Source organism: Zophobas morio, unplaced genomic scaffold (genome assembly GCF_036711695.1).
Source record: "Zophobas morio isolate AGI-343-1 ecotype UQ-CSIRO unplaced genomic scaffold, CSIRO_AGI_Zmor_V1 ptg000002l, whole genome shotgun sequence".
NCBI classification, from domain to species: domain Eukaryota; kingdom Metazoa; phylum Arthropoda; class Insecta; order Coleoptera; family Tenebrionidae; genus Zophobas; species Zophobas morio.
The window spans coordinates 1,453,176-1,475,384 of NW_026972107.1; the positions used below are offsets into that span (position 1 = coordinate 1,453,176).

The 22,209-nt window shown below is 34.0% G+C and overlaps 1 protein-coding gene across 1 annotated transcript in view; it reads left to right on the forward strand.

Moving 5' to 3' along the window:
* LOC135123902 (connectin-like) overlaps positions 1-22,209 on the forward strand; it is a 435,940-nt gene that overhangs the window by 92,649 nt on the left and 321,082 nt on the right. Inside the window, exon 2 of the mRNA XM_064048766.1 lies at positions 18,838-18,872. The gene's annotated coding sequence lies outside the window, so the exon portion shown is untranslated. The remainder of the gene's footprint in view (positions 1-18,837; positions 18,873-22,209) is intronic.

The following is a 22,209-nucleotide window of genomic DNA, read 5'->3' on the forward strand; positions in this document are numbered from 1 at the left end:
AATCGAAAATTCTAAAATCGAAAATCTAAACATGGAAAAGCTGAGAAATCGAGAAATTGAAATTAAAAAAATTTGGATATAGAAAATCTTAAAATTGGAAAAACCGAGAAATCGAAATGGAAACAGATGGAAAATTCAAATATCGAAAAATCTAGTCTTCGATGTATCAATTATTCGCAAAAACGAAAACCTAAAAATCGAAAACTGAAAAACCGAAAAACCAAAAATTCTAAAATCGAAAAATTGACAAGTTGAAAAATGGAAAAATTGATAATCCAGAAATAATAATAATAACAAATTTATTACCCAACAGAAATTTTTCCATCGAAAAAAAATCGAATTAAAAAGATTCCAATACTGAAAATTTGAAAATTCGCAAAATGGAAAAATCAAAAACGAGAAATCGAGAAATCAAAAAGGAAAAAAAATGAATTGAAAATTCAAATATCGAAAAGTCTAAACTTCGATGTATCAAATATTTGAAAAAACGAAAACCTAAAAATCGATACTTGAGTAACCCAAAAATCAAAAATTTGAAAATCCAGATTTCGAAAAATTTAAATTCCATAAATCGGAACATGGAAAAAACGAAAAATCGGAAGTCGAATAATCGAAAATTCTAAAATCGAAAATCTAAACATGGAAAAGCTGAGAAATCGAGAAATTGAAATGAAAAAAATTTGGATATAGAAAATCTGAAAATTGGAAAAACCGAGATCGAAAAGGAAACAAATGGAAAATTCAAATATCGAAAAATCTAATCTTCGATGTATCAATTAATCGCAAAAACGAAAACCCAAAAATTCGGAAATTGAACATCTGAAAATTGGAAAAATGAAAAAAACGAAAATTCGAAATTTCAAAAAACTTTAAACATCGAAAAATCGAAAAGAAAACCGAATAAATTGAAATATTGAAAAATTGAAGTTTCGATGAATATTGATATAAATATATATAAATATTCGAAAAAAGCGGAAATCTAAAAAGTGAAAATCGAAAAATCGAAAATTCGAAACTGGAGATTTTTAAAAAATCGGAATATGGAAAAAGCGAAATCTTGAAAGCCGAAAAATGGAATATTCTAAAATTAAAAAAATCCAGAAATCGAAATTAAAAAAATTCGAATATCGAAAACTTGTGAATTAGAAAAGTGGAAAAATCGAAAAATCGAGAAATCCAGAATTCGAAACATCGGAAAATTGAAATATTGAGAGATCAAAATGAATCGAAAATTAAATACCGAAAAATCCATGAATTGAGAAATTGAAATTAAAAAAATTCAAATAATGATAAATCGAAAATTCGAAATTTCGGAAATTGAAAACTTGAAAATTTGCAAAGCCGAAATAAAACGAGAAATCGAAATTTCGAAACATCGAAACATCGAAAACTTGAAACATCAGAACACCTACAGATCGAAAAATTGAAAAACACAGAAATTTCAAAAAAAATTCCAAAATTAAATTGGTGAAAAGGTAAGAAATCTAGAAATCGAAAAACTTTAAACATTGAAAAACCGAGAAGTCGAGGAATGGAAAAATCGGAAAATCGAAAAATTGAAATATCGAAAATTCGAAAAGTCGAGAAGTCGAAAAACTGAAAAATCGAGCAATCGAAGAAAACGAAATGCCCAAAATCAATAAAATTAAAATTTGAAAAACTTGAAGTTAAAAAAAAATGAAAAATGATATAATGGAATCATTGAAATCTGGATAAATCGAGAAATGAGGACCCGGGGTGGGTTAGTTAGCATTATGCTTGCCCGCTACACCTTGGGTCGTGGGTTCGATTCCCGCCATGGCTCTGGGTGTAACGTGTATGTCCCGTTCCCCTGTAATTGGGCCTCGGTGCCTGTTGGGGGACGTAATTGAATAAAATAAAAATAAAATAAAAATAAATCGAAAAATAATGCTACGTCATGCGATGAGCGCGCGCTCGCGACTGACCTTGAACCGATCCGTCACTGGTCTAAAGTTTGATGCTTCATAATTAAACGGGTTAGTTGTTTTACGATCGAGTTAAAAATAGAGGGTTGTACACCGATTTCGGCAATAAAGCTTTTCGCTTGTAATTCTTTAATGTAAACCTTAAAGCGGTCGCGTTTATGCCTTAAACAGGTTCAAGTTTTCAATTTGTTTGTCTACCGCTTTCTTAACCAGTCAGGAAAACAAAATAATTTTATAAGCAAACAGAGGATAATTTTCGTAACATTAAATTTTATAGGAAGGGCTTGGAAGACGGAGAGAAAACAGCTAAAGTTGCTCTGTTTCCAAAAAACGAGCTTCTACTGAGCAAAGCCGGCGCACTCCCATAGATAGCAAACATTTATGCGGCTCGTAATGAGCCCTCATTGTGCTCTAACATCGCAGTCGTTATCGACTGCAGCCTCCCCGATCCCCTGTGTATTTATCTGGGTTTTTGCTCGGTGCCCGAAAAAATTAACTACTTTCCGTAAAATTGAATTTTCGTGATAAAAAGCATCTGTAAACAACCGCGGCCAGCCCGAAAAACAATCCATTGAATAATATATTTCGTCGAGTTCCACAAAATAAAAAAGTAAAACCTCCATCGTGTTGTTTGTCCGTTTAATTCTGTCCTGTTGTGTTAATTGAATTTGACATTTCTCTCTTCCCGCACAGATTGCAGCTACATGGCATTACCATATTTATGGGTGCCGTTGGCGGCCGGGGATTTTATTATATCGTTGACAGCGCAATGAAAGAGTGGAGTTTCTTGAACCCCCCTCGAGAATAATGTGTTGCCTAATTTCACTATTGGTTGCGTGCGGAGCTGTTTTTTGGCGCTCCATTGTTTTGGTTCTTTAATGAATTGTTATTGCTACGTTGAATATTTAATTGTACGTGAAGTTAATTAATTCCGATAACATTCTCCTCTCGAATAAATTTAATTAGACCGAAAATGCAAAGTTAATAAATAGACTCGCCCAATTAATTTCTACATAAGTTAATAAGTTCGCCAAAAAACGCGAAACGCTGCAGCGCCGACGAATAAATTAGGACCCAGGGCGGAGCCCGAGGGATCCAAGCTTTTTGCAATAAACCAAAAAGTGTTTTAATTCACGACTAAACGAGATTTACCTGAATAAATACCTAAATAAGAGCCGGGATGCGGCCTTGCAGAATCGTCTTAAACCGTTTCCGTCTGTCTGTCTGTCTGCCGTCTGACCGAATTTTATTAGATAGATAATCGTCGAAACTACTAGATCGATCGTCAAACTTAATGTGCATTTGGATTACCGTTTACGTGGTAAAACCCTAACTAAAATTTGCCTCAACATCCCCACCAACAATAAAATGACGTCATCTCTAAAATTTACTATAATAATTGTGATTTACGAATCCGCGTTGAGTTTTTACTCTGGACATCCAGATTTTTAGAAAAAATGGAAATTTTACAACAATTTCCAATTTAACATTAAAACTGCAAAAGTGAATGCTCTGAAACAACATGAAGCCCCACCACAACCTCCCCCCCCCTCCCAAGAATTGATATCACCTTATAATTTTGTAAAATAAATGTTTACTTAAATGTTAAAAAGTAACATCAGTCTGTGTTGAATTTTTATCCTATACATCGAGATTTTTGGAAAAAAAATTGAAAGTGTACTTTTTTCCCAATTTTTCGATTCCTCAATTTCCAGATTTTTCAAATTTTCGATTTTTAGATTCTTTTATATTTTGATTTCACTATTTTCCGATATTTTAGTTCTAAGCATTTTAAATTTTTCGATTTTCAAATTTTTTGATTCTTCAATTTTTCAAGTTTTAAATTTTTTGATTTTTTACTATTTCAGTTTTTGGCGGATCTAAGTTTTCGATTTTTCGATTTCTCGGTTTTTCGAATTCTCGACTTTTCGCCTTTTAGATTTTTCGATATTTTGATTTTCCCATTTTTCGATTTCTAAATTTTTCGATTTTCCGAATTTCAGGTCTTCAGTTTTTCGATTTTTCTTGTTTTTGATTTTTCGACTTGGATTTCTCAATTTTTTAATTATTCCATGATTCAAATTTTCGATTTGTCACTTGATCAATCTTTTGATATTTGAGCTATTTTATCAGTTTTTCGATTTCTCGATTTATCCAGATTTTGATGTTTCCAGTTTCCGGTTTTCCGTTTTTTTTTTTAAATTCAAGTTTTCCGTTTTTTAAATTTCACATTTTTCAATTTTTCTATTTAGTGATTTTTTAATTAAGTATTTTGTATTTCAATTTTTGGATTTTTCGAATTTTCCATTTCTCGACTTCTCGGTTTTTCAATGTTTAAAGTATTTCGATTTCTCGATTTCTCAAATTGATTTCACATCTTTTCAACACTTCAACTTTGGGAATTTTTCCATTTTTGGGTTTTTAATTTCGATCTGTTAAGTTTAGATTTAAGATGTTTTGGTGTTTCAATTTCAGGATGTTTTGTTTCCTCGTTTTCTTCCAACCTTCGATTTATCAAATATTCAATTTTCAAAATTTCGAATTTTCGATTTTTCGATACTCCAATTGCTTTAATTTCGATTTCTCAATTTTTTCCAGTTTTTGACTTATCGATTTTAGAATTTTCAATTTTTTGTCTTTCGATAATTCATTTTGCTATTTATTTCAATTCTTGACTTTTTCATTTTTCGAATCTCGATTTTCGAATTTTTGAATTTTCGATATCTGAGATTAGGATTTTTCGATTTTACGGTTCTTTAATTTTCTGATATTTTAATTTATCGATTTTTTGAAATTCAAATTTTTCGATTTGCCGATTTCTCAATTTTTCATTTTTTAAATTTTATATTTTTCATTTTCTATTTTCAGTTTTATTAATTTTTCGATTTCTCGATTTATCCAGATTTCGATGTTTCCATTTTTCGGTTTTTCAGGTTTTCGATGTTTCCATTTTTTTTAGAAGTTTTTTAATTTTTCGAAATTTAATTTTTCGATGTTGGGCTATTTCGTTTTCTTTTTCGACTTCTCGACTTCTTGATTTTTCGATATTTTCATGTTTCGAATAATCAATATTTCAATTTTTCAATTTTCTGTTTTCTAAATTTTGCATTTTTTCGATTTTTCAATTTTTCAATTTTGTTTTTTAATTTTTTAATACATCAATTTTTCAATTTTGGGAAATTTTCCATTTCTGGACTTTTCAATTTTTCGATCTTTTAACTTTAGATTTTCGGTTTGTCGACTTCTCGATCTTTTGGTGTTTCGATTTCTGGATGTTACAATTTTTCAATTTTCCGATGTTTTGTTTGCTTGTTTTTTTTTCGACCTTTCGATTTATCAAATATTCAATTTTGAAAATTTCGAATTTTCGATTTTTTGATACTCGAATTGCTTTAATTTCGATTTCTCATTTTTTTCGAGTTTTTGACTTATCGATTTTAGAATGTTCAATTTTTTGGCTCTCGATAATTCATTTTTTCCATGTATTTCGATTTTTGACTTTTTCATTTTTCGAATCTAGATTTTCGAATTTTTGATGTTTCGATTTTTCAAATTCTCGATTTATCGCGTGATCAATTTTTCGATATTTCAGCGTTAGAATTTTTCGATTTTTCCGTTCTTTAATTTTCTGATTTCTTAAAATTCAAATTTTTGGATTTCTCGATTTCTCCTTTTTTAATTTTTCAATTTTTCATTTTTTAAATTTTACATTTCTCATTTTTTATTTTCAATTTTATCAATTTCTCCATTTCTCGATTTATCCAGATTTGGATGTTTTCATTTTTCAATTTTTCAATTTTGTTTTTTAAATTTTGCACTTTTTCGATTTTTCGATTTTTCAAATTTTCCATTTCACATCTTTTCAACACTTTCATTTTGGGAAATTTTCTATTTCTGGACTTTTCAAGTTTTCGATCTTTTACCTTTATATTTTCGGTTTTTCGATTTATCGATCTTTTGGTGTTTCGATTTCTGGATGTTACAATTTTTCAATTTTCCGATGTTTTGTTTTCTTGTTTTTTTTTTTCGACCTTTCGATTTATCAAATATTCAATTTTCAAAATTTCGAATTTTCGATTTTTTCCAGTTTTTGACTTTTCGATTTTAGAATGTTCAATTTTTTGGCTTTTGATAATCAATTTTTTTCATGTATTTCGATTTTTGACTTTTTGATCTTTCGAATCTAGATTTTCGAATTTTTGATTTTTCGATTTTTCAAATTTTCGATTTATCGCTTGATCAATTTTTCGATATTTAAGTATTAGAATTTTTCGATTTTTCCGTTCTTTAATTTTCTGATATTTTAATTTTTCGATTTTTTAAAATTAAAATTTTTGGATTTCTCGATTTCACCTTTTTTGATTTTTCAATTTTTCATTTTTTAAATTTTACATTTTTCATTTTTTGTTTTCAATTTTGTCAATTTCTCCATTTCTCGATTTATCCAGATTTCGATGTTTCCATTTTTCAATTTTCCAATTTTGTTGTTTAAATTTTGCATTTTTTCGATTTTGTTTTTTAATTTTTTAATATTTCAATTTTTCGATTTTTCGAATTGTCCATTTCTCGACTTCTCGGTTTTTCAATGTTAAAAGTATTTCGATTTCTCGATTTTTCAAATTTTCCATTTCACATCTTTTCAACACTACAATTTTGGGAAATTTTCTGTTTCTGGATTTTTCAACTTTTCGATCTTTTACCTTTATATTTTCGGTTTTTCGAATTCTCGATCTTTTGGTGTTTCGATTTCTGGATGTTTCATTTTCTCAATTTTCCCATGATTTGTTTCCTCGGTTTTTTTCGACCTTTAGATTTATCAAATATTCAATTTTCAAAATTTCGAATTTTCGATTTTTTGATACTCGAATTGCTTTGATTCCGATTTCTCAATTTTTTCCAGTTTTTGACTTATCGATTTTAGAATGTTCAATTTTTTGGCTTTCCGATAACTCATTTTTTCCATGTATTTCGATTTTTGACTATTTCATATTTCGAATCTAGATTTACGAATTTTTGATTTTTTGATTCTTCAAATTTTCGATTTATCGCTCGATCAATTTTTCGATTTGTCCGTTTTTTAATTTTCTGATATTTTAAAAATTCTATTTTTTGGATTTCTCGATTTCTCCTTTTTTGATTTTTCAATTTTTCATTTTTTAAATTTTACTTTTTTCATTTTGTTTTCAATTTTATCAATTTCTCCATTTCTCGATTTATCCAGATTTAGATGTTTTTATTTTTCAATTTTTCAATTTTGTTTTTTAAATTTTGGATTTTTTCGATTTTTCAATTTTTCAGTTTTGTTTTTAAATTTTTTAATATTTCAATTATTCGATTTTTCGAATTGTCCATTTCTCGACTTCTCGGTTTTTCAATGTTAAAAGTATTTCGATTTCTCGATTTTTCAAATTTTCCATTTCACATCTTTTCAACACTACAATTTTGGGAAATTTTCTGTTTCTTGATTTTTCAAGTTTTCGATCTTTTACCTTTATATTTTCGGTTTTTCGATTTCTCGATCTTTTGGTGTTTCGATTTCTGGATGTTACAATTTTTCAATTTTCCGATGTTTTGTTTCCTTGTTTTTTTTTCGACCTTTCGATTTATCAAATATTCAATTTTCAAAATTTCGAATTTTCGATTTTTTGATACTCGAATTGCTTTAATTTCGATTTCTCAATTTTTTCCAGTTTTTGACTTATCGATTTTAGAATGTTCAATTTTTTGGCTTCCGATAACTCATTTTTTCCATGTATTTCGATTTTTGACTATTTCATATTTCGAATCTAGATTTACGAATTTTTGATTTTTTGATTTTTCAAATTTTCGATTTATCGCTTGATCAATTTTTCGATTTGTCCGTTCTTTAATTTTCTGTTATTTAAATTTTTAGATTTTTTAAAATTCAGATTTTTGGATTTCTCGATTTTTCCTTTTTTGATTTTACAATTTTTCATTTTTTAAGTTTTACATTTTTCATTTTTTGTTTTCAATTTTATCAATTTCTCCATTTCTCGATTTATCCAGATTTCGATGTTTCCATTTTTCAATTTTTCAATTTTGTTGTTTAAATTTTGCATTTTTTCGATTTTTCAATTTTTCGATTTTGGTTTTTAATTTTTTAATATTTCAATTATTCGATTTTTCGAATTCTCCATTTGTCGACTTCTCCGTTTTTCAATGTTTAAAGTATTTCGATTTCTCGATTTTTCAAATTTTCCATTTCACATCTTTTCAACATTTCAATTTTGGGAAATTTTCTATTTCTTGATTTTTCAACTTTTCGATCTTTTGCCTTTATATTTTCGGTTTTTCGATTTCTCGATCTTTTGGTGAGGATCATGGTGTTTTGAGGATCTGAGGAGTATGGTGTTCTGAAGATATGAGGATTTGGTGCTCTGAGGATTTGAAGATTATGGTGTTCTGAAGATTTGACGATTTGAGGATTCTAGTGCTTTGAGGATTATGCTGTTTTGAGGATTTGGGGATTATTTTGAGGATTTGAGGATAATGGTATTCTGAGGATTTGGGGATTATGGTGTCCTGAGGAGTTGAGGATTCTGGTGTTCTGAGAATTTCAGGATTATGGTGTTCTGAGGATTTGAGGATTCTGGTGTTCTGTGGATTTGAGGATCATGGTATTTTGAGGATTTGAGGAGTATGGTGTTCGGAATATATGAGGATTATGGTGCTCTGAGGATTTGAAGGTTATGGTGTTCTGAAGATTTGAGGATCCTGGTGTTCTGAGGATTTGAGGATCATGGTGTTTCGAAGGTATGAGTATTATGGTGTTTTGAGGATTTGAAGATTATGGTGTTTTGAAAATACGAGGATTATAGTGTTGTGGGGATTTGGGGATTATGGTGTTTTCAAAATATGAGGATTATGGTGTTTTGGGGATTTGAGGATTATGGTGTTCTCAAAGATAAGAGGATTATGGTGTTTTGAGGATTTGAGGATGATGGTGTTCTAAGGATTTGAGGATCATGGTATTTTGAGGATGTGAGGATTATGGTGTTTTGAGGTTTTGAGGATTATGGTGTTCTGAGGATTTGAGGATAATGGTGTTTTGAGGATTTGAGGATTATGGTGTTCTCAAAGATATGAGGATTATGGTGTTTTGAGGATTTGAGAATGATGGTGTTCTAAGGATTTGAGGATCATGGTATTTTGAGGATGTAAGGATTATGGTGTTCTGAAGATATGAGGATTATGATGTTTTGAGGATTTGAGGTTTATGATGTTCTGAGGATTTGAAAGGTTCTTTGTTGTGGTATAAATGAGATTAAATTTTCATATACAGAGTGTTTATAAAAAAGTCTTAATTACTATAGTTTTCAAATATAGATATTACAGTTTTTTCAAATAGAGCACACTATATTTGATTGCTACATTTTATTTTATTTTATTTTTATTCTCTTTTTTTGCCGATATTTTGTATATTCAAAGTTGATATTTCCTGGGATTTTTTATTTTTTTAAGGGACACATCGCCACATTAGAAGAATGAGGACAAAAATTAGAGTAAGATACAATAATAATGAATCCATTAAAAAAAGTAAACTGAAAAATCGATATTTGGAAATTGTAAAGTTTTAAATTTTTTTATAAACACTCTGTAAATTAAAAAAAGAAGCCTATTGCGATTTTTCTTGTGAATCATTATTTTGCCAAAAAAATTCAAAAAAATGGGAATAACGTGGCAACGTTGCATCAGAATTACGAAATAAACTGTGGTTGTAAAGGCAAGAAAAGTTCAAACAAAACATGCAGAGACATATAGGGTGTTTCATTTAAAAAACCGAAGTTGTGTGTTACACCTTAAAAATAGAACACTTTGTCCTATCTCTAATAATAATTAGATATATATCGAGGACCGTGCGCTTAGTGACTCACTCTATAAAATAAAAGTTGAATAATATATGACGTCACAACAGAGGCAAGGGGATCACGTGACAAAAACCACAAAATCTACGTGACGTAATTTATGAATCACCTCTAGTCTGACTTGAAGTGAGCTGACCTGACTTAGCCTGACTTGAAACTGACTTGACTTGATTTGGCTTAACCTGAACTGATTTAGCCTAGCCTGATTTGAACTGACTCGAAATCACCTGATTTGAATTGATTTAACCTGATTTGAAGTTGACGTGACTTGATTTGGTCTGACCTAATTTGAATTACTCTGACCCGACTTGACCTGATCTGACCTGATTTGATTTGACCTGACCTGACTTAACCTGGCCTAGCCTGGCAAGACTTTCTCAGAGCAATATAAGTACAATATTTACCTAAAAATTTTCGATTTCATTGTATATTTTTCTATGAACGGTCAAAATTTTCATAATTTTATGAGAACAGACTAGTTTTAGTGTGACGAATTGCCTTTTTTGTGAAACTCGAAGCTTATCTGAAACAGGAAACGTCGTTCGGGTGAATTAATTTTTCCCAATAAATTCCGTCGTATCCCCGAACGCGAAACACTGCAACGCGAAGAAATAAATTAGAGCGGAAGGTGAAGGTTCCCGGGGGAGAAATTCCGTTTTTTCGCCACATACAGGGGACAATACTTGAAAAATTATTTTAATTCCGCGCGCGGGCAGAATTTCTGTAATGCGTAATAAAAATAAGCGAGCATTCAAAAATCCAATCTCGGGAACAGTTAGAGTGGCCGAATTCCGGTGAAAAAGGAGCAAGGGAAGGCGAACAAGCGGCGTTGTCCTGTTAGTTGATCCTCTCGGTAACGTTAAGCGTCTGCTCTAATGTACTTCGTTAACGTCAGTGGCTCGCCGGTACTTAAAAAGGCCCGCTCCGAGTGGTCTGAGAGGGGTTAATTTACATTAGCCTCCACGGAGACCCTGCGGAGATACGTTTGTGCTCTTAGGTTTTCCTCTCTTGTATTCTCGATTCCGCCGATATCGCCGGTGAGAGGAGGACAAATACAATTTGCGCATTACGAATTCATGCATCTATGCTGCAGATACACAATTGGATTGATGTAGTGTGGATGGGACTTTCGCGGAATGCGGAATTGAGACGAATCGCCGGGAGGGAAAAAATATTGCAATTGAAAGTGAGGGCTTCGGTCGGGTGGAGTTTTCGCTTAATTTTCGGTCACATCTACGAAAATAAGCTCGAGCAAAATTTGCGCTAAATTTCAGTGCGCCGTAACAAAATTTTATCAACAAAAACATAATAAAGCGAAATTAAAACTACACTCTGGAAATTACAATCCCGCACAAAAAAGAGACCGTTTTTAATGCTTAGTTGTTTCTAAAATAATGTTTCGGTTTAATAAATAATTCATGAAAGCGAGCTCCAAATAATTTGATTTATGACAATAATAGCTATTGTTTACTAATGAATAATTTATTGTTACAGCCGATTCCATCATACGACAATAATTGACTATGAAAATTTCAAAACAACGTAATCCTTAAATATACTAACCTAATCGACTCCCGTCCAAATTTAGTTGACTCTGGAAATTGCACATAATGAAAAGGACGCGAATGTATTCGGAATCGCGGTAATAACGACCACTTTTGTTTGTTCTTGGCAAAAACAAACACGTTGGAAATGTTTTTATTTTTTCGTATCATTAATTAAGGCCGGCTTTCATTAGAAAAAATTAATGTGATGTTAAATTTGATAATTAACTTTGGACGTAATACCCAGTTTTCGACGAACTCGCCAACCCCATTTTTGTTTATAAGTCAATTCCGTGGAAATTAAATCAAAAAACCATAACAGAGGAATTCCAGCGGTATGGATTATTAGCAAATTAATTAATTTTTTCTTTGATGTTTCAGTCAACTCGTTCATTTCGGAACCGGTTGGAACGTTGTTTACCGCAAACTGGCGAAATTTCCAAAAAATCGCGTTTAAAAGAACCCTATTAAAAAAAGTTGTCGAAAGCTGTTTCGACAGAACTTCCCTCACACAATGAAATTTTTGCAAGGACACGTACATGAACTTAGATTGGGTGGGCGGAGCTAGAATTTGTTAAAAATAAGATTGATCTTGCTAAATGAACAATAGTAAGAGTAATCACTGGAATGAAAAGGGGGTGGATGGGCGGGGCTATTGCTTGCTTATAAAAGATTCGTTAGGAAAAAGTTAAACTTAGCCCCGCCCACCCACCCGTTCTCTCATTTTTCTTTAGAAACAAGAAATAAATGTTATAGCAAATAGTATAACAAAAAAAACAAACGATCAACGCTTTTTAACAACTTACTTTGTATTAGTTCCCATTCCCACTCTACAAAAGAACATGTAATTCAAAACGCCCACCCACCCCGCCTCCGTATCACTGATTAATTTGATCTAGTCCGTGTGTGGGCGGGGCTAGTACCTGCTAAGATAATATTGATTTTGGTAAATAATATATCTTCTAACAAAATAAAGAGTGGCTGGGCGGAGCTAGTACTTGCCAAGATAAGACTGACTGTGGCAGACTACATACTCTGTAAGAAAATAGAGGGCGGGTGGGCGGGGCTAAAACTTGCTAAGACTGGACTAAACAATATTAAGAGTAGTCGAGTCATGAGAGGAGGTGAGTGGGCGGGGTTGTTTTTTTTATAAAAGATTCTGTAGGAAAAAATTAAACTTGGTCCCGTTCACCCACCCCTTCTCTCTTTTGTTCTTCTGAGATAAGAAATAAATCTTATAGCACATAGTAAACGATTAGCTACTTTTTTTCATTTTTTAACAGTCTTCGTTCTAATATTTCCCATTCTCACTCCACAAAATAACATAAAAAATAATGAAAATAATTTTTTTATAGAAAATTTTACTCAAAGTTGGTTGAATTTGGTAAATCATAACCTTCTAAGACAATAAAGAGTGGGGGACAGGCTAGTACTTGCCAAGATAAGACTGATTGTGGCAAACGACTTACCCTCTAAGAAAATAGAGGGCGGGTGGGCGGGGCTAGAGCTTGCTAAGATAGGACTGAACAAAAGTTATACTTAGCCCCGCCCTCCCAACCGTTCTCTCATTATTCTTCTTTAGAAATAAGAAATAAATGTTATAGAAAATAAGTGATACCACTTCACAGAAAAAATTATTCACGCTTTTTTTAACAGCTTACGTTTTATTAGTTCCATTTCACACTTTACAAAACAACATATAATATACCCCCCCCACCCACCCCGCCTCCATTTCAGTTATTCATTTGATCAAGTTTGAATGAGAGGTGGATCTCAAGCGAAGAGAGATAAATTCGTTACAATGAAAATACCGTGTGTGGGAGGGGATAGTACCTTGTAAGATAAGATTGATTTTAGTAAATGGTATGCCCTCTAAGAAAATAAAGAGTGGCTGGGTGGAGCTGGTACTTGCTAAGATAAGACTGACTGTGGCAGACGACATACCCTCTAAGAAAATAGAGGGCGGGTGGGCGGGCTAATACTTGTTAAGATAAGATTGATTTTGGTAAATGAGATATCCTCCAAGAAAAAAACGGGTGGGTGGGCGGGGATAAAATTTGCTTATATAGGACTGAACAATATTAAGAGTAGTCACTGGGACGAAGAAGGGGGGTAGGCGTGGCTACTGGTAGTACATAAAACTAGAAGAAAGCTAATACTTGTTAAGATAAGATTGATTTTGCTAAATGACTGAACAATATTAAGAGTAACAGAAAAAATTAAATTTGGTCGTGCCCACCCACCCCTTCTCTCTTTTGTTCTTCTGAAATAAGAAATAAATCTTATAGGACAAAGTATAACGATTAGTTTTTTTTTTCATTTTTTACCAGTCCTCGTTCTATTAGTTCCCATTTTCACTCTACAAAATAACATAAAAAATAATGAAAATTTTTTTTATTGAAAATTTTACTCAAAATTCGTTGATTTTGGTAAATCATATATCTTTTATGACAATAAAGAGTGGGCGGGAGGGGCTAGTACTTGCCAAGATAAGACTTATTGTGGCAAACGACATACCCTCTAAGAAAATAGAGGGCGGGTGGGGGGGGGCTAGAGCTTGCTAAGATAGGACTGAACAAAAGTTATACTTAGCCCCGCCCTAGATAAGGTTGATTTTGGAATATGACATATATTCTAAGAAAAAAAAAAGGGTGGGTGGGGGGGGGCTAAAATTTGTTTAGACAGTTCTGAACAATATTACGAGTAGTCACTGAAACGAAGAAGGGGTGGGTATGCGGACTAGTACTTGTTAAGATAAGATTGATTTTGGTAAATGAGATATCCTTTAAGAAAAAAAAAAAACGGGTGGGTGGGTGGGGCTAAAACTTGCTAAGGTAGAACTGACAATATTAATAGTAGTCACTGGAACAAAGAAGGGGTGGGTAGAAGTAGCTATTGCTTGTTCATAAAACTAGAAAAAAGCTGATACTTGTTATGATAAGATTGATTTTGCTAAATGACTGAGTAATATTAAGAGTAGCCACTGGGATGAAAACAGGGTCGGTGGGCGGGGCTATTGCTTGCTTAGAAAAGATTCTGTTGGAAAAATTAAACTTAGCCCCGCCCACCCACCCCTTCTCTCTTTTGTTCTTCTGAAATAAGAAATAAATCTTATAACACATAGTATAGTGAACCAAGAGTTATAAGGTTATATGGCCATCATAAAATCATCCCATTGTGTCGAAGTTAAGTTGTTTACAATTGAAAAGGTTTTAGGGTCGTAAATAACGTGTCCACTGCAGCTCGACCGGCTCGTGTGGTTTCGTTCAGGGGCGGCTTTCACTAAATATGAAAATCCACCACTCCACTATTTCTTTACTACCTGCAGCCGCTGAGGGTTCCGAAATAATCACTCGCTTTGAAAGTCGGCCCTGTTAAATATGAGCAAGAAATGTTTAGAAGATGATTTATTGCCAACCGGTAAGCTTAGTGCGAACCACACAAAGGGGGTATTTATTTGCGGTCAACTACTTTTATGATGGCCATATAACCTTATAGGTCTTGGTTCACTATATAACGATTAGTTAATTTTTTTCATATTTTAACAGTCTTCGTTATATTAGTTCCCATTCTCACTCTACAAAATAACATAAAAAATTATGAAAATAATTTTTTTTATTGAAAATTTCACTGAAAATTCGTAATTTCGTTATCTCATATATCTTCTAAGAAATTAAAGAGTGGGTGGGACAGGCTAGCACTTGTTAAGATAAGATTGATTTTGGTAAAAAACTTGCTGAGATAGGACTGAACAATATTAAGAGTAGTGGAACGAAGAAGAGTGGGGTGTGGCTACTGCTTGTTCATAAAACTAGAAAAAGTAATACTTGTTAACATAAGATTGATTTTGGTAAATGACATACTTTCTAAGAAGTGGGTGGCAAGGGCTAGTACTTGCTGAGGTAAAACTGATTGTGGCAAACGACATACCCTCTAAAAAAATAGAGGGCGGGTGGGCGGAGCTAGTATTTGTAAAAATAAGTTTGATTTTGCTAAATGACTGAACATATTAAGAGTAATCACTGGAATGAAAAGGGGGTGGGTGGGGTGGGGCTATTGCTTGCTTATTAAAGATTCTGTAGGAAAAATTTAACTTTGCCCCGCCCACCCACCCGTTCTCTCATTTTTGTTCTTTAGAAATAAGAAATAAATGGTATAGCAAATAATTAGCATACCAAAAAAATACGATAAACGCTTTTTTAACACCTCCATAGTTTCCATTCCCACTTTACAAAAAAATATAATTCACCCCACCCACCCACCCCGCCTCAATTGCAGTGGTTCATTTGATCTAGTTCGATTACTAGTACTAGTACTTGTTAAGATAAAATTGATTTTGATAAGTGACATATCCTCTACGGAAAAAAAGGGTGGGTGGGCGGGGCTAAAATTTGCAAAGATAGTGCTGAAAAATATTAAGAGTAATCACTGAAACGAAGAAGGGGAGAGTAGGCAGGCTAGTACTTGTTAAGATAAGATTGATCTTGGTAAATGACATATATTCTAATCAAAACAAGGTGGGTGGACGGGGCCAAAATTTGCTAAGGTAGTAGTGAATAATATTAAGAGTAGTCACTGAAACGAAGAAGGGGTAGGTAGGCAGGCTACTACTTGTTAAGACATGATTGATTTTAATAAATGACATATCTTCTAAGAAAAAAACGAGTGGGTGGGCGGGGTTAAAATTTGCTAAGATAGTACTAAACAATATTAAGAGTGGTTATTGAAACGAAAAAGGGGTGGGTAGCCAGTATTTGTTAAGATAAGGTTGATTTTGGTATATGACATATATTCTACGAAAAAAAAGGGTGGGTGGGGGGGGCTAAAATTTGTTTAGACAGTTCTGAACAATATTACGAGTAGTCACTGAAACGAAGAAGGGGTGGGTATGCGGACTAGTACTTGTTAAGATAAGATTGATTTTGGTAAATGACGCATATTCTAAGAAAAAAAAGGGCGGGTGGGCGGGGCCAAAATTTGCTAAGGTAGTAGTGAATAATATTAACAGTAGTCACTGAAACGAAGAAGGGGTTGGTAGGCAGGCTAGTACTTGTTAAGACAAGATTGATTTTAGTAAATGACATATCCTCTAAGAAAAAAACGGGTGGGTGGGCGGGGCTAAAATTTGCTAAGATAGTACTGAACATTATTAAGAGTGGTCACTGAATCGAAGAAGGGGTGGGTAGGCAGGCTAGTACTTGTTAAGATAAGATTGATTTTAGTGAATGACATTCTCCAAGACAAAAAAGGGTGGGCGGGCGGGGCTAAAATTTGCTAAGATAGTACTAAACAATATTACGAGTGGTTATTGAAACGAAAAAGGGGTGGGTAGCCAGTACTTGTTAAGATAAGGTTGATTTTGGTACATGACATATATTCTAAGAAAAAAAAAGGGTGGGTGGGGGGGGGGGGGGCTAAAATTTTGTAAGATAGTACTGAACAAAATTAAGAGTAGTTACTGAAACGAAGAAGGGATGGGAAGGCCGGCTAGGACTTGTTAAGATAAGATTGATTTTGCTAAATAAGTGAACAATATTAAGAGTAACCACTGAAATGATTTATTCCAGTGAATACTCTTAACATTGTTCAGTCCTGAGTTAGCAAGTTTTAGTCCCGCCCACCTACCCTTTTTTTCTTACACGATATGTCATTTACGAAAATCAATCTTATCTTAACAAATATTAGCCCGCCCTCCCACCCTCTATTTTCTTAGAGGGTATGTGGTTTGCCACAATCAGTCTTATCTTAGCAAGTACTAGCCCCACCCACCCACCCGTTCTCTCATTTTTCTTTTTCAGAAATAAGAAATAAATGTTATAGTAAATACGTAGTATAACAAAAAAAGATTAACGCTTGTTTAACAGCCTACGTTCTATTAGTTTCCATTCCCGGTTTATTTAGTGTAAAATGGAAATTGAAAAAAAGTAAAAAATTATATTTTGCATTAATTTTTGGAGGGAAAAAACAGATATATTTTTATTAACAATTTACCATACTTCCAATAACTTTAAAACATCTGCAAGATTTGTGTGTTCAGTTTAGCAGATTCAAAATTAAATTGCAAAATGTCGTATTTTAAAAAATCAATATTTCAGTTATTTATGGAAATTTTGAAACTTTAGAAATCGTACTAGGCCTATTTTTGACTTTATTTGTTGGGACTGAGATATAGTAAAAATAAAAGCTAGCAACTTCTATGACAAAAAAAAAATCGAAGATATACGCGTATCTGGTATGATTTCTGGAGTTTTATAAGCTGAAAACGGTGTTGAAAACCGTGTTCTGAAATTTCCTTTAATAATTGAGATATTGATTTTTAAAAATACATTATGCAAAAATTTTACTAAAATTAAAAGAAAAATATGATCATAAACAAAATTACGTTATATAAAGAAAGTTATGGACAATATATATTTAAAATTTCAAAATCATAGGTCTGTTAATAACGGAGATATTACATTCTGAAAATAGACTTCACTCTTATCTTAGCAAGTTTTATTTTATACAATTTCAAACCCATTTACTATGTGCAAGTTTGAAGTGACATCATTACATTATTGGTGGGGATGATTGGACAAAATTTGGTTAGCGTTTTACCATCTACATGATATTCACAATATAAATACAAAATTATGGACATACGGAAACGGGAGACCTATTTCTTCGTACTTTAGGGGTCATGAAAGGTCGAGAAAACGCAAAAGTAGAGAGTCGGCCGACGGTCTCGATTACAATACTTCCATCGCTTACGCTCGGAAATTAAAAACTTGTTTTGAATACAATGCATTCGGCCCATTTTCCAAATAAACAACGCATTCAGTTTAAAAATCAAGCCCGAACGTCAAAAACATCAAACTGAGTAATGGTTTATGGAATTTTTCGCCCATTTTTTTATACAAAATGTGGAAAATCGTGCAAATGAAAGCAGCTTTTGTGCGATGACGACTCCAACAAAGACTTCAAGAGGAATCCAGCGCCAAGATCAAAAGCGAGCAAAATAAAAATAAATTCATCGTCAAATGTTACAAGTGCCGCAAATATGGACACAGAATGCAGAACAAAAGTAAGCGGAAATCAAAGAGAAATTTCTCGTAATGATTTAACCCTGTAATGCATTTGTCAGAACTCGCTGATTCAAGAAACTAGGATTTGCGAGACTTTGATCGTGAAATTTGTCTGTGTGGCGAGACGACGCGTGTTCTCAAAAATCCTCGAGGAAAAACGAACTCCTGGAAATAATCCGGGCAGATGTATGGTACTGGTGTGTGCGGAATCGTCGAGCAAATCGGGGTATTTTACATTTTTACCAGATGGACGGAAGTTTATTTTATGGAACATAAATCCGAAGGACTTTAAAACCACGGTTGCGGACAAATGCAAGAATCTTTATTAGCATTACTTTTTATATATCAATATTTTTTCACCACTATTTATACTGAATTAAAACGACCTTTATTTCAGGGTGGCGTGGGGTCGACTGCAGCTGTCTAAGACGAGTAAGTAATTATTATCTTTTTTATTTTTATTTCTGTCCCCGTAATTTACACCAGCCGCAGCGTATTTGGAGCCGGCGCTTAAAAATTAAAATAATTCGGTGTCGAATTTACAGCTGCGCTAAACGCGGTAATTTCTATTTCGGTTCGCGACCACAACAGTAATTAAAATTCCGTCAGCATAAATTTTTAACGAAATATTTCCACTGTTTCCCACATGATAGGTAATAATTATCGGTCTGAGGCCGGAATATTAATGAGGAAATTCAACTCTTCCCCCTTTTCATTCCGTTGCATATTTCATCGGCCGCGCTGTGTGATTGATTTTCGTTAAAAATTACAGGTGTTTGGGCTCTTCGTATCCCACTAACCGACTTCCCGGAAGCGGGCCAACGTCGCCCGGAAACGAATCCGGCGAATAAAAGCGCGATTTTTCAATAAATTTCAATTTCGCCTTGTCGTACATTGGTCAGTCGAAAGAATCACACAACTTCAGCTCGCGATTCCAGGGGAATCAATCAAACTAAACGAATTAAAAGTAAATTGGTGTTTTAAATATCCATTATCTCGGAGATCGCAGCTGCTCTCGAAAAGAGACACAACATCGAGGAATTACTCTCAGGAGATATCTCGGTCCCGTGGTTTATTAAAGTTTGAAACTAAAACAATTTATATCCGGGCTGTGGGCACATTCGTATTTTAGCAAATCGAAACGATTTTCGCCCCTCATATACGCAGAATGTGAAAGGAGTTTTTTGCAAGTTTTAATCACCTATTAACTCCGGCGGAGGAACAATGCTAAAACTCCGATAAACCGAACGAATTCGGATTCATTCTGATTCATTTATTATGTTTGTGTGAAAGTATCGACTTACGCGCATCGCATGACTGCCGCCAATAAAGAGCGTTATTACGGGTTTTCTGTAATTTTATTTTTACGGACAAACGCCGTTAATTATTAACGAGCGAAGTTGTGCTCGTCATTAGCCGCCTCCATCGATTATTCACGACTTAAGAATTATGGAATGCTAATTTGCGTTAAGTAATCTACAGGTATAAGTGTTTGTCATCGTCGGATTACGTATTCATGAGTCCGGTAAAACCCGGACGGAAATGGCGGAGGCGCCGGGTTATCTCGTCGAACTTTTCAACCAACAGAACTGATTGTTCTAGTAGTGGTGTTCCGAAACGACTAAGTTTGCCTCGTATAATAAGTATCAAATATCAGTTCGGTGGTGTGTTTTGCCCCGACGACAAAAGTTAATTATCTCCCCGAAGAAAGCTCGTTCCGCCAAGCAAAAAATAATTAGCAGGACCGTCCGGATCAATCCGTTCCGGCAGCTTTGGTCCCCGGCACGTGTTCGTCGGCTTGCAAAAGAGCGAGCATAAAACAAACAAATCTCAAATCAGTTTGCGTAAAATTGGCTGCAATAAAAATGCCACGCCGAAGCATTCCTTTGCCAGTTAGATTACGTTTCGCGTTTAAAAAGCAATCCGGAATTTCGGGATCGAGGCGAAATCATCAACACCTCCTTTAACATCCCCGCCTCTAAGCAACACGTTCCGTTTTATTATTATTTTTCCCTTTTGGGGCGTTTTTAATAAGATTCTTCGGAGACAGTCTCGAGCACCGCCGAGGCCGTAAAAGGGGCAGCTGCAGACAAGGGAAAGTTCATCTATTAGGAGGAGCTTTGGGCCGTTTGCGAAAACGCTCATATTTTCCGCGCCATGAATCGATTACGCCTCGAACAATAAGTCGGTGAGCAGGTCAGAAGTTGGCGATTAGGGATCGATGCTTACTTAGGGCAGCGGAAGTTTCCGGATTAATTAAACCAAACAAAAGGAACTATATTCGGTCGGGCAAAAACTCGCTCCGCTGTCTCTGCATTTCGAACGACGCCAATTTAATCCTTTTATCCGAATCGTCGATAAAACCCCCATTAAGAAAAATGAAGCGTGAAATAAAATTGAATATTATCTTTCGGAGCAGTTTAAGATGACAAACTGTAACTGACAAGTCGGGATGCATTAGACATGCGAGCTCGAAGCGGCAATAAAACTTTCAAAACAATCGCGTCCTCTTAAGCTTGATAAACTCCTTTAACCGTATAAATCCGCGGGAATAAAAATGTTGCAGCCGAATTCGGTTAGATAAACCTGTAATATATAGACAACCAACAATGCAGGCGGGGAGAGATAAGCACAGACTTAACAGCGACTGAGCCGGTTATAGAATCTCCCCACCTATACCCGGTTTTAATATTAGTTTGCTTGAATGAAACGTAAAGAACACGCCACAATAAAACTAAGCTGTCATCAAATCGGAAGCATTTATGGCTCTTTCATAAGACAAAATGGACCATAAATCTCGTACGAAAAAATACCGCATCAAACAAGGTTCAGAGATATCCCCGGTAACGTATTGGGGTGATTTGCCCGCTCTCACGCTTGTCAGTTAAATGTCTAGATTTTTGGAACGCTAATCCGACCATGTTGATTTTAAATTAAAGTTCCGTCATTTGTGCCCGCCAACGCACGCTGATAATGCTAATGCCAATATTAAGCCGCATAAATCGATTCTACACAAACATTAAATGCACTCCACTACTAAAGCCACGCTCTAACGGCGGAATGCGACAACTTAATCACCCTAACGACGTTTCAATAACAACTCTTGTCCTAAAGCTATAGAAACGGTAAAATCCATCAAACAAGCGAATCATTTGCACAAATTCGTATTCAAAAAAACACGGGCAACCATAATTATAGGGTCACAGTAGGTCATGGAAAAGTGCCGCCGCTCAGTTTTGGACTTTACTAAATGCCCAAGGACCACACGCATCTGTATAACTGGTTGTCTAAGTGCTTCATAGTTTATTAAAAAGTAAAACTAATTGATTAAAGTAAAGTTTCTTGTTGTCGAAATAAGTCTACACATATTTCTTAAAAGGCAAAATGGAGCCCCGCCCACCCTCCCTATCTCAATTGTGACGATTCGTTTTATTCGTCGTGAGCCATGGGGGCGGAGCTTAGCTGCAAGTGTTGTTTAAACAATTAATTCTATTAAGAAAAAAGGCAAAGTATAAGCCTCACCCACCCACCCTATTTCAATTGTGATGATTTTTTTCAATCTTCGAGATCCATATTTTTTATAAAAAATTTACTAGTTTAAACGCGACTTCAATTTCTAAGAATAAAAAAGTCATTACAATTACGAGGGGGTGGGTGGGTAGGGTCTATATTTTGCCTTGTTTTCTTAATATACATAATATTCTTTGAACAACTGATACTCAAAAACATGTTTTTAATTATTGCAAAGAAATAAGATTTTGCAGTTAAG